The sequence below is a fragment of the Nicotiana sylvestris genome, chromosome 9 (assembly GCF_000393655.2).
Source record: "Nicotiana sylvestris chromosome 9, ASM39365v2, whole genome shotgun sequence".
NCBI lineage: Eukaryota > Viridiplantae > Streptophyta > Magnoliopsida > Solanales > Solanaceae > Nicotiana > Nicotiana sylvestris.
Window position 1 is genome coordinate 143,039,768 of NC_091065.1, and position 13,387 is coordinate 143,053,154.

The window sequence follows — 13,387 nt, forward strand, 5'->3', positions numbered from 1 at the left end:
AAAAGCATGCAACTTTCGTTCAACAGATGAAAGAAAGATATGAAAGAGGGGTCACAGGTTGGGAAAAGGCAATTGGAAACCTCAAGGGTGAAATGGCTAAACAAGCCAAAAATTTTAAGGCTGAAAGAGAACACTATTACGCCTTAATGACACGGTTGGAAGAGGACTTGTGGCACTTGCAAGAACAAAACCACACTGCCACTCAGGTCTTAGAGGCTAGATCCCGTCAGATTGGCCGTCTGTTGCAAGAGAAGGGTATCATAAGAGAGTGAGTTCGAATGATTGATGACTACATTACCATGAAGTGCAGTGCGTGTGAGGACATGACGAGATCTTCCTTCATCGCATTAACATCCAATTCTTCCACCTCTTTTGACGGATCAACAATACTTGTTTTCGGTTCTTGGTTGGCCATGTTCAGCTTGTCTTTTGATCGAGTGTTGTAGGAGTGAGTTGACAGAATGCCAATAAACTAACCACCTGCCTAGACTCAATATATCAACAACAACCTTGTTAGTGATTAGGGCTTTAACAAATTGGTAACCGCACATTTAGGGAATGAATGCACCTAAGCAGTTAACCGTTTCTATTATGCATTTTGGATGCTTGCGTCATCCCGGTTTTTCCTTATTTCCATTTGCAACTTCTTTTCCCCCTTTTTCTCTCTTTTCATTCTAGCCTTTGCTTTTTTCTTTGTTTTTGTATATCCTCTCATTTCCCTCTTGTTTTGATATTGCTTCTTTCTCTTGGTTTTCTTATTTTTCTCTCTTTCCTTTTTCTTTTCTCTCTTGTTTTTCCTCTCTCTTTTTTTCTTCTCTCTTTTTTTCTTTTGGTTATGGTCGAATCCTATGGAGATTGCCTACGTATCATGATCTCGCATGAATCAAACCGAGTGTAGTTCTGGGAGAGATAAATGTAAGATAAATAACAAAATATTTTGGGATTTTCAATTTTTATAAAAAGCAAACACTTTGATCACAAAGACTCAAAACTAACAAACTCAAAAGAAACTAACAGACTCTGATGAAAGAACGAGATACAGACTCCAAAATAAGCTATCATACTTCAACAAATATTCCCTGCTCTCCAGGCGGGATCCTATCTGCTGACTTGAAATGTATTCCCTGCTCTCCAGGCGGGCTCCTATCTGCTGACTTGAAATGTATTCCCTGCTCTCCAGGCGGGCTCCTGACTTCAACAAAATAGACAAAAAACAAAGAAAATTTTTCTGCCCAAGTTTGGTAGCTGGGCACATATATGAGTGTTACACTGAATCATATTCCCAAATATTACTAAGAATTTGAAAGCTAGGTCCCATTATCCAGGGGGGTCCTGACAATTCTTACCTAAACGACAATTTTAAATCTAAGTTATATCTTCTAAAGGTGTGACTTCTGCTAAATCTTGTTATCTAAGAGGGTCTTAAAACTACATCCTATTATCCAGGAGGGTCCTGAAGATCACAAGTCAAGTTTTATCTTAAGAGCGACAATTTTACGGCTAAATTATACTACCCTTCAGTAGAACTTACGCTAAATCTTGTTACCTAATGGAAATCTTAAAGTTAAGTCTCATTATTCAGGAGGGTCCTGACAACTCTTAATTGAATACTATCTCAAACATGCAAACTTTGAAGCTAACTCATATTCCTTGGGGTTACATTTATGCTAGATTATGCTACTCATGTTTGTTTCGAATTTTAAACTAAATCCCATTTTTTAGGAGGGTCCTGAAAACTTTAAATTAAATCCTATTATCCAGGCGGGTCCTGAAAATCAAAAATCAAACCTGTTTGGTGATTGCCTTTCTCCGCGGAGGGTTTCTCTGAAATAACTGAAATTTCCTGCCCATGTTTTAATCAAAGAAAATTTTTGTCAGTTTAAAATGTGGTGGTTAGTTTGTGGCCTTGACTTTGAGGGCGATTGCTCCTTCACTTCCCATGATAACTGATTTCCGCTCGAGGACCTTGTTTGCTTATGGACTAACCACTTTCTTTGTCATCCTTATCACAGAAAATACCCCTTCTCCATTCAGACCCAATTCCCTTTATCTGTTGCATTGCTCATGAACTGACATTTACCAACCTTTGTGTTTCACATGAATCTCAAAGCACATCAATTACCGTCCACTCAATGTGCATGTCGTTCTTTCCTGACTTAACCCACTAGCATTGGCCTTGAGGTCTATTGCTCCTTCACTTGCCATGATAACTTTGATTTCCACTCAAAGACCCTGCTTACTACTTTCTCTGTCATCCTTATCACAGAAAATACCTCTTCTCTGTTCAGACCCAATATCCTCTATCTGTTGCATTACTCATGAACTGATATTTACCAAACATTTGTGTCTTACATGAACCCCAAAGTGCGCCAATTGCCACCCACTCAGTACGTATGTTGTTTTTTTTCTTTCTTAAACCACTGACCCTGGCCTTGAGGTCTGTTGCTCCTTCACTTGCCACGATAACTTTGATTTCTGCTCGGAGGACCTTGCTTGTCACTGATTAAACACCTTTTGTCAATCTTACCACAGAAAATACCTTTGATCCATTCACCAAACCCCTCCATCTTATTGCATTATTCATGAATTGATATGCACCAAACCCTCTTGTTTCACCAGAAATACCTTTGATCCATTTACCTAGCACCCTCCATCTGTTGCATTGTTCCTGAATTGATGTGTACCAAACCTTTGTATTTCACAAGGGTCCCAAAGCATATTAATTGTTACCGGCTCAGTGCACTTGTTGTTCTTTCCTAACTTATGACACTTTGATGTACTGGCCAGATCCCGTTTTGTGCAATTGGAAAGCTGGTGTCAAATTTTGAAGTCATTTCTCACTTATTTTGACCAAACAGACTCAGGAAGAGGAAGTAAACAAGACAAAAGGAACAGGGTAAAGGACAAAGGATAGAGATGATTCCTAACAAGAAAACTACAAAGTAAAAACCTATCAGATGTGGACACTAACTCTAATGACCATGACATGCCCTTGTGGCCTATTCTGTCAAATAAGACTGACGTTTAACTCTTGTTGTACCTTTAAACCGTGAAGCTGGGCTTCAATGCTCCGATTATCCAATCTGATTCACAATCCTTATTCGACTTGTAGTGGCCGGAGAGTTTTCACCACCAAGAATATCTTATTTGTTCTGTATCTCAACTTACTTTCGCCTTACGGTGCCCGCGAGGGTTTTCACCAATAAGACTCTCTCATTTTTGGATTTCTCCCAGCTCCCGTCGCCCTACGGTGCCCATGACGGTTTTCACTAATAAGACTCTCTTATTTTCATTATTTTTCTGTTTGGACCAGAGTGTTGCCCCTGATATGAATTACCTCTCCTTGCTTGACTTGGCATCTCTCGAAGATTGATCGGAAGGTCTTTCTTTGGACCGTAACGTGGGCTTTTGGATAGGGTTAAAAAGAAAGGATATCAAAGGCTCAAAATAATTCATATGGGTTCAAAATTACAACTTTCGGAATCAGATTTCCTACAACAACCACAACTTTTGCCCTAGGTTCATGCTTGGGGACTTTTGGATTTTTATTTTGATGGGACCGAACCGTGAGGCTGCCTACGTATCCTTAAAAGAAATCAGGTCAAACGTAGTTCATGTCATAGGAATTACTTTGTTTGTTATGATTTTTCTTCTCTTTTTCTTTCTCTTCTTTTCTTCTTTTTGTTTTTCTCTTTGTTGTTTTTTTCTCTCTTTATTTTTCTTTTCTTTCTCTCTTTCTTTTTCTTTTCTTTTTCTTTTCATTCTTTTCTTTCTCTTTTCATTCTTTCTTTCCCTTTTCTTTTTCTTTCTATTTTTTTTTTCCTTCCTTTCCTTATCTTTACGCTTGTGTTTCCGATATTTGTTATTGATTCCAAAAGAGGGGTATGAAAGAAAATAAATGAGGCTCAAAGGGGTAACGTGGGATAAAGTATTTAGACAGCAGAACAAAATGTCTTCGTCATTTCAATCTTCAAAACATGCCAAGTACAAACAACACAATTAAACAAACCAAGGAAAACATTCGTAACATCTTTTGATTGTGCCAGACTTGATGACTATATCCACATATTCGCCTTCTACATCTGTTACATACAAAGCACCATTGGACAACACTCTCACTCTCACTACCAGGAACGGCCCCCTACAAATTTGGGGCAAACTTGCCATTATCTTCACCCGATGCAGCATGATGCATTCCAATAGTGTATTTTTATGTTCTACCTGCCACAGTTTCACACAATTCGGGCTGAAGTGATCTCAAAATGCCCTCACTTATTTCCCTCAAATGTCCCTACATCTTCAACATTGTTTCGTTGCTTCGTGACTAAACCGACTTTTTAAAATCAGGCTGAGAATTACGCGTGCATGTCATGTCATTAGAGTTAACAGGAAAAGAACTATGAAAAGAAAAGAGAACTAAACGAAAATGACTAGAAATTACAGAAAACAGAACATTGCATTAGACAGATGGTGAAAGGGTTTGGACATCAAAATAGACAAACTAAACTGGGGTTACAAACCTAGAACAAACCTAGAAAACACTAAGTGAGATAATACGACTAAGGAACTAGACGAAATAAAGGACAGAAGGATTTGAGTCACAAGACGATACCCGGATGATAACCCTGCAATAACCCGGACAACAGAAATGACAACAAACTAAACCACCAAAATCTCCTCTCCGACTGACCAAGAAATGGAGCGTCTTTCCAATTACCAAGTACGGTATCTTAGCCACTGAGTTCTGCATCAGCAATACTAGGACCTCCACAAGTCTTCATCACATTATTCTTAACAAATCGCTTTTGGGTTCCTTTTGCCGACTCATTCTTAAGATCAACCCCCGATAGCGCTGAAAGCTTAGTGGCACATGGACCTCCGAGGCTTCCAGATGAATTCTCACATTCCTTTTCAAAATAAACCATACCAGCCATATGCGTCTCATTATGCACAGGCGGTGGACTTTGGCTAGTGTCTGATGCATCTGGATTTTGCACGACAATATCGCCTGCATCAATAAGCTTCTGAATTGCTTTCTTCAGATTCCAACACTTCTTTATGTCATGCCCCGGGGCTTCTGAGCAATATGCGCACCTTTGAGAAAAATCAAACTTCTTTGACATAGGGTTTGACATTTTTATATGAATCGGCTTCAACATGTCCAATTCCTTCAACTTTTGGAACAAACTGGCATATGATTCTCCAATAGGGGTGAAAGCCTTTTCTTTTTTCAGCAACCTCTCATTCTTAAATGCTTGATTGGGCCGGAAACCTGATCCAGGGGGTTTTCGGTAGGCTCGTGGGGGCGGGTAAGACATTTGGGGAAGTGGTGTGGGCCATTGCGGGCCTTGTGGGTGTGGAGCATATGGTGTTGCATTGTGGACAAGGTACTGGGAAAGTGATGTACGACTTTGGGAGTTCTGTAGGGAGAAGTAGCATTGGGGAGGATTACAAGTATATCCACGAGGTCGACATTGAGGCTGAAAGCGTTTAGCAAGAACGACCACTGGACCCTGTCATCGGCGGGGCTCACCAACATCTTTTCTATCAATGGGAGGACTATCCCGAGCAATTTGTTCGTTCCATCTGAGCCAAAAATCCCTAAAACTTTTCTTGGGTTTCTTTTCCATTTGAGATAGGGAGGAGCGGTCTGGGACAACACCTGATCTGTATTGAAAGTATCGAACAAAATCTTAAGCCATGTCACCCAATATAGGCCACTTACCAACATCTTGACGATTATGCCATTCCAAAGCTGCCCCGGTCAGGCTCTCACTGAAGTACGCCATTAGCAAATCATCTTTCTCTCCAACACTTCTCATTTTACTGTAATAATCCCTCAAATGGGCTACCAGATCCCCACACCCATCATACAAGTTAAACTTTGGCACTTTAAACCCCGTAGGCAGACGAACGTCGGGGGACATTGACAATTCTTTGTAAGACATGCTACCATGGTCTCCCGTTCCTTGCTTGTTCTTCAAAGATTGTTCTATGCCTTTCAGCCTCTTGGGTATCTCATATTTCCCTTCTCTTCTTGTGAAGCTTTCATTTGCAACATGAGGCTCGTCCCGCGGGCCCTGTTTGTATGAGTAGAGAACATTGTGGGCAACCTCTGAGGGGTAATATTGGGCATCATGAGCTTTGAGTGAGTATTCATTGTCGGGGATAGTGGATGTGACAGGAGGGCGATTTTGGGGAGAGGCAATTGGAGGATGAGTGATTGAGCTACTGCGACGGTTGGGAAAGCCTTGATAGGCGGGTAGATCTGGAGAGTATGGAGGATCATCTGGCATTGTGTTCGGAGCTTGGGTAAGTGAGGCATCTAAGAAGCTAGGTGGTGGTGGGGGTGGTGCCTTCCCAGTCATCCAAGCTTGATACATGTCCGCCATGTATTGTCTCAACATCTTTCCTTTTCAGTCAACTCATTGTCATGTTCAACCAATTGCTTTTGGGTGCCTGTATCAACCAACTTAATTTTGTTGTTGTCTGTCATTGCCTTTTGACTTTATGTTGTGGAGAGGAGTTACTACTTCGAGAACCACAAACCAACCATCTTTCTTTTATGAAGATATCAAAAGGAACAAAATGGGGTCATCCCGTTAGCGTTAGGGCATTTAACAACAAAAATATCACATTGCGTGGAATGCACCTAGCAACAATTAATGGTTCTAGAATGACTTCGAGGGTCATAAGGTCACTTGGCATCATCCCAATTTGTTCATTTCAATCCTCTTTTTTCTTTGCTTTTCTAGCACTTTTTGGCTTGCCCATTTTCCTTCATTTCTTTTTTTTTTATCATCACTCTTTTCTTTCTCTCAAATCTCACATCCCACAATTTCACCTCCTTTTTTTTGTTTCCTTCTTTTTTTCCCTTTTTTTTCTTTTTCTTGTAATAATAAAGAAGAATGATTCGATCGAACCCTATATAGGTTGTCTACGTATCATGACCCCGCGTGAATCAGATCTTTGCGTAGTTCTGGAAGAGTTCTGGAAGATCGAGAGTAAAGCACATAAACTAACGTTTTCTTTTTCATTCTCTTCTTCTTCTTTTTTTCTTTTTACCTTAGTGACTAATCCGATGAGAAGAGAAATAAAAGAAGCAAATTTTTTTTTTTTTTGAATTTTGTAGACTAAATGCTCTATAACCTATTTTAAACTCAAGTTTAATGAGCATTTTTTTTCTGTGAAACAAATATTCTATTAAGGAAAATACTAGAAGAGAAAAACTCGTTTTTTATTCATTTTTTTTATGAAGAAAATCTAAAGAATAAACCACAGAAAAGTAATTGAATTTTCATTTGATATCCTGACACAAGATTTCGAAACAAGCAATAAACAAATAAAACAAAATGTGTTTTGGATTTCAATTTTGATTGCCTAAAAGAAAATTTCTAATGATAGACAAAAGACAAAGTATGTTTTTTTTTATGTACAATATCCTAAACTTCTAATGAAAATAGAAAGAATTTTTTTCCATTTTTCACTAATTTCCCAAAGAAATGCCTCAAAAGAAAATCTTTTTGAATTTTAGATTTAATACCTTAAAGAAAACTTTTAAAGAGGTACTAAAAGAAAATTCTCTTTTTCTTTTTGAATTTTGGTCCCAATATAGTAAAGGAAATATAAAAACAACTTTTATTTTGATATTAATTGCCTAAAGGAAAAACAATCTCAAAGGAATTTTTTATTTCTGGAATTAGTATTCTAAAGAAAATTTATAACGAAAATATAAAAACGCAAAAATTCTTTTTTTTTTTTGATTTTTGACTTGTAACACATTTCTAAATGCAAAATAAGAAATACAATAACAAAAGACTGTGCAAATTTAACTAGACAATACAAACTCTAACATCACCTAAAAGACTAGATACTACTATGCAGGACTAGAAAATAAAACAAAAACAATTGACTCAAAAATATAAATAGCTCATCGAGCAGCTCCTGAATGCAGTGATCCTGAGGTATCTATCATGCTCAAACTCCGGTAAGTAGATCCACACCTGTTTGAGAAAATTTAAATCAACACTATGTGAGACAATAACATTCTCTAAGACACATGCAAGACATGATTGAGGCTATTTTTACAAAATGACTTATTTGGCCAAAAGATGGCTAGAAGTGCAAAATTTGGTTAAGACCCCGCAAAGCCAAGAATCTAAGATTTACTAGGAAGACCGGACCCTATGTGGGTTGCCAAAGTATCACGTCCCGAAAGACGAGAATCAGGTATGCGTAGTTTGGGCCGATAGGATACCGGTGAGAAATAAAAATAACAACTAATTTAGAGAAAATATATATTTTTTTGTCTTTTCTTTCTCTTTTTTTTTTTTTGAAAAATGATGAAACATGTAAACTTTTTTTTTTCTTTTTCCCTTTTTTTTGATTTTTGATTTTTGAAAAATGATGAAAAAGTACAAATTTTTTTGAATTTTTCGAGCTCTTTTTTTCTTAACAAAATATAACAAAAAACATAATTAGGCCCCACTCACTTTATCTTCACACTTCACCCTCTCTTTTTCTTTTTTCTTTCTTTTTCCATTGTTTTTTCTTTCATTTCTTCATCTGCCCTCAGCTATCATTGGTCCATCAAATGACCCTTTTACCCTTGAATAAATGCAACATGTAGCACATAAGATGCATTAGGATGGTTTTTTATTTTTTGGGGTATACATATCCTAGACGGACCCAACCCCTGTGTTGAGTCCCCTAAGTCAAGTGCACATGATGCAAACAAGCGTTCTTACTAGGGATCCGGCATGAAGCCTTGTTGTACTAGGTTCAAAACCTGAGTTTATTGTTCTAGACCTGGATTACCCGAGCGGACAACTTGAGCCGAGGGGGGCTGTGTACCGGTAACCAAAAGATCATCCGGCTTTGCAACTTGTCCGAACCTCGTTCTATTTGGGATATGACACTAACAGAAAGAAGTCACGACCAGTGTGCACTCCTCGAAAGAGAGAAGAGAGGGGTTTCGTAGCAGTTTATATACAGTTCAGATAATATCAAAGCGGTAAAAGCAATATTTAGCACATTAGGCCCAAACATGTAATAAAATCAGATAATAAATAAAGCCAACTATAACAATTAATCTAAGCTCAAATTCTTGAACCCTGAACCAGAGATTCTGGGTTCGTTCCCCAGCAGAGTCGCCAGAGCTGTCAGACCTCCTTTTTCACTACATCCCCGGGAGGGTATGAGTATAAGGGAGTTTTTTCCAACTTAAAGTGACAATCGAAACGGGATTATTTTTTAATTGAAAATCAGAGTCGCCACTTTAGATAATTTTATGGTGTCCCAAGTCACCGGTTCAAATCCCGAATCGAGGAAAAGATTGACTCTGTATTGTAATCCGCGAACCAGAAATTCGGGTAAGGAATTCTGTTAATCCGGGAGAGGTGTTAGGCATTCCCGAGTTCCGTGGTTCTAGCACGGTCGCTCAACTGTTATAATTGGCTCAATTATCTAATTATACAACACTTTTAAACCTATGTGCATTTTTAACTTTAAAGCCGCTTTAATTTATTTTAGGAAGATTGCAACGTCATTTAAAATATGTCTTGAACTACGTCACATAAATGCACTCGTAGTCCGCAACACATTTTATATAACATTGTTGAGATTTGGATTTGGGTCACATAAATGCGCACCCGAGTTTAAAAAGGTAATTTATTAAAATAACGCGCCTAAAGCGACTACGCGTTTTTAAATTTGCGAGGGCCATGAAAATTCAACTAAATGGCACGCCTCGAATTCTAAAGGGTTAAAATTAATTAAGCGAGAGCCATGAATTAAGGAGGTTGTTATAGACAAAGGGGTCGTTTGGTAGGATGCATTAGGTAAAATAATGCATGCATTAGCTTTGTGTATTAGTAATACTTTGTTTGGTACACTTTTTGAACATATGCATTAATTATGCAAGTATTAGTTATACACTCTATTTGGTATTATCCTATGCATAACTAATGCATAAGAAACCATGGCATTAACAATGCAATGAATTTTAATGCATGCATTAACTTAGTTAAAGACAAATTTGTCCTTCAAAATTTATGCTTGATTAAAATATGTTGTTATATTAAAGCAAGTTTGAAATAATGCAAGAAAGTGAAAAATAAAATTATGTCCCTAGTAAATAAATAAATAATTAGCATATTTTTTTTATAAATAAATATTAAGTTCTACACTACAATATATGTAGACAAATTAAATAATTTTTTAAAACCTTTTTATATAAAAACATTCCTCAACATATGTTTTTTTTAAAAGATAAAGTAATGGACTGATTATGAGGGTATTTTTGTAAACAAATAATTCTTATAGAAATTGTGCAATGCATTAATACATTAAACCAAACAATGGATAAGAAATATATCAAAATAACTAATGCCAACATAACTAATGCAAGCATTACTAATACCAGCATTACTCAGCATTATTCTTATACACTCTACCAAACGACCCCAAAGTGTAAGACTTAGGCATGGATTATGGAAAAGAGAAACGCACAGTTGCGGAATTAAGTGCATTTAATTCGATTAAATTGCTCACATTCTTTTAAAGCATTGAACAAACATCATGTAGTAACTTTTACGTGCAACCACATGAATTTGAAACAGGGTAATACAAGGCTAATCTAGAATTGAATTTAAAACACTCAGCTTATTGTACAATCAATTACAACAATATGATCACTTTACACCATTTATGCTAACTGCCAGATTTCAACTCGTATCTTCTCACCCTCTTTTTTGAAAACGTGATACTAAAGGATATTGAAACCAAATTGAATAAGCTATTTATGTTCAAAATCATACACGGTCTGTAAATAGATCCTACTGATTCCGTAAGCATTTTATGCCTTATGCTAAAAACGACTAAATCAAAGTTAATAGCTCCAAGCAGTTATAATAATAAAGAAAAATAAATAAAATAAAATTCGGAGATGTGCTATGACCTCACAGTAGACTAGATATAATTTTTCAAGTCTCTAGTAAAATTGAAATCAATAATTCCAAACAATTAGCAAATACAACCGAAGACAAACATGTTTCTTATATTAGAACACATCTGGAAGAAGATGGAATTTCAGTACATACCTAAAAGGGAGTACAGCAGCAGAAGAAATGAACCGAAATGAAGGCCTGAGTTCGGCCACCAAACAGCCGATTCAACAACAGAAATCAATGCACAGATTCAATCTCGAGCAGAATGTTTAACCAAAATTCCGAACAGAAATTCCGGAAGCGAAAGTCAAAACAGGACTTGGACCGAAATAACCTCGTCGTAGACCCTCAACGAACTCGAACCAGAACTTGAGCGAGAAATGAAACCAAACGAAACAATATTAATGCAAATGCTACACCTAAAACTCTAGATCTAGAATTAAAGACGCCATCGGTAGAGACGAAGTATTGAGAAGTAGAAGAAGGCGAAGTGTCAGCCCAAGCAATATGAAAATTTGCATGAAAGATACATTTGCATTTACAGATGGAACTTGCCTATTTCAGTTTGTTGAAAGTTAAAGCCAAATGAGGGGGTCTGCCGCTTCTCTTGTTGGACTTGGAACGGCAGCCATTCTGCGAGTGTTTGAGATTAGTAGCCTCTCCGTTCTCCTCTCTTTCTTAGGGTCTGGCTGATGGCAGTAGTTCTAGGGGTGCTGGTCGTTTGTGATTAGGAAGGAGCCATGGAATTTTGGCTCCTCTTCTCTGAAGGAGAAGACCAAATCGATGGGGCTCTCTTTATTTGTGCAGACGCGGCTGCCCCTCCCCCTTAGATTTTTAGGTCACTTCTTTTATAGAGTCTAGGTTTTTTTGGTAGGGTTTAGGTTAAGGGGTATGGGTCTAGGAATTATGGGCTTGAAAATTATGGGCTAGGTCCAAAATTAGACATAAAAATGGGTAGCTCGAGCCCAAGTTCTATCATTTCCCCGCGAACAAGACTAAAAATACGATTTTAATTGTTAATTAGCCCTACTTAAGTAAAATAGCTGTTAAAATAGGACTGACCTTTAAAATAAATTATTTTTTCTGTATTTTTCAATATTAAAAATGACAACAAAGCATTTACGGAATAATTTTTGTAATTTTCATTTTTCTTGTAGTAAAATAAAGTAAAACAGTCAAAATTAATTAAAATAATTATATTAGGCCTAAATTAAGTATTTTACGCTAAAATATAAAAAATCTTGGGGAGGGTCAAAAATCACATGTCTACAGCTTACAGGGGGAATGAGGTTAAAGAAGAAGTTTGTGAGACCCACGGTTTGACTCGATCGGGGAGATGCTTTGCCCCCGAAGAGTTGAGAAAATCTAAGACCTCTAAAGATAGCCCAGTATTGGAGAAGAAAGCGGTGACCGAGGAAGAAGCAGAAGAGTTCTTGGGAAAGATGAAAGTGTAGGACTATTCCATTGTGGAGCAGTTGAGGAAAACACCGGCTCAGATTTCATTATTATCATTATTGATCCATTCAGACGAGCACCGTCAGGCTTTGATGAAGATCTTGAATGAGGCCCACGTTCCTGACAAAATCTCAGTAAACTACTTGGAAAAGATAGCTAACAAGATATTTGAGGTAAACAGAGTCACTTTTTCTGACGATGAGTTGCCCGTGGAGGGTACTAAGCACAATAGAGTCCTCTATCTGACGGTGAAATGTGAAGATTCCGTGGTTACTCGGGTACTGGTTGATAATGGTTCCAGTGCAAATATTTGCCCTCTTTCCACTCTGAACAAGTTGAAGGTGGATGATGAAAGAATTCACAAGAATAGTATCTACGTTCGGGGATTCAACGGTGGAGGGAAAGATTCAGTCGGGGACATAGTGCTCGAGCTTACAATAGGGCCAGTTGAATTTACTATGGAATTCCTGGTGCTCGATGTGGCTGTTTCTTACAATTTGCTGTTAGGTCGACCCTGGATTCATGCTGCCAAAGCGGTCTCGTCCACTCTGCATCAAATGGTTAAGTTTGAATGGGATAGACAAGAAATTGTTGTGCATGGCGAAGATAATTTGTGTGTTCCCAGTGATGCCACTGTTCCGTTCATAAAGTTTGAAGATGACAAGGGGCCATGGGTTTATCAGGTTTTTGACACGGTATCGATAGAGAAAATTCATGAAGGGAAGTGCGTGCCAACTCCAAGGGTAGTTGCTGCATCAGTCATGGTAGCCGTTGAAATGTTGAAAAATGGTTTTGTACCGGGAAAGGGTTTGGGTGCATCTCTACAAAGTATCGTACAGCCGGTTTCTCTTCCTAAAAACCTGGATACATTTGGTTTGGGATTCAAGCCCACAGTCGCAGACATAAGGAGAGCCAGAAAAATGAAACAGAAGGCATGGGCCCTTCCAAAGCCGGTCCCGCGTCTTTTCCGACCATTTGTCAGCCCT

General features: G+C 37.9%; 1 long non-coding RNA gene across 1 annotated transcript; it reads right to left on the minus strand.

The window, feature by feature from the left end:
• Nucleotides 1–7,663: 7,663 nt before the first annotated feature.
• Nucleotides 7,664–11,769, minus strand: LOC138877137 (uncharacterized). The gene is made up of 3 exons (XR_011402461.1): nucleotides 11,502–11,769; nucleotides 11,100–11,314; nucleotides 7,664–8,003 (listed from the first exon to the last, which is right to left on the minus strand). It is a non-coding gene; the product is annotated as an uncharacterized lncRNA (long non-coding RNA).
• Nucleotides 11,770–13,387: the final 1,618 nt, after the last annotated feature.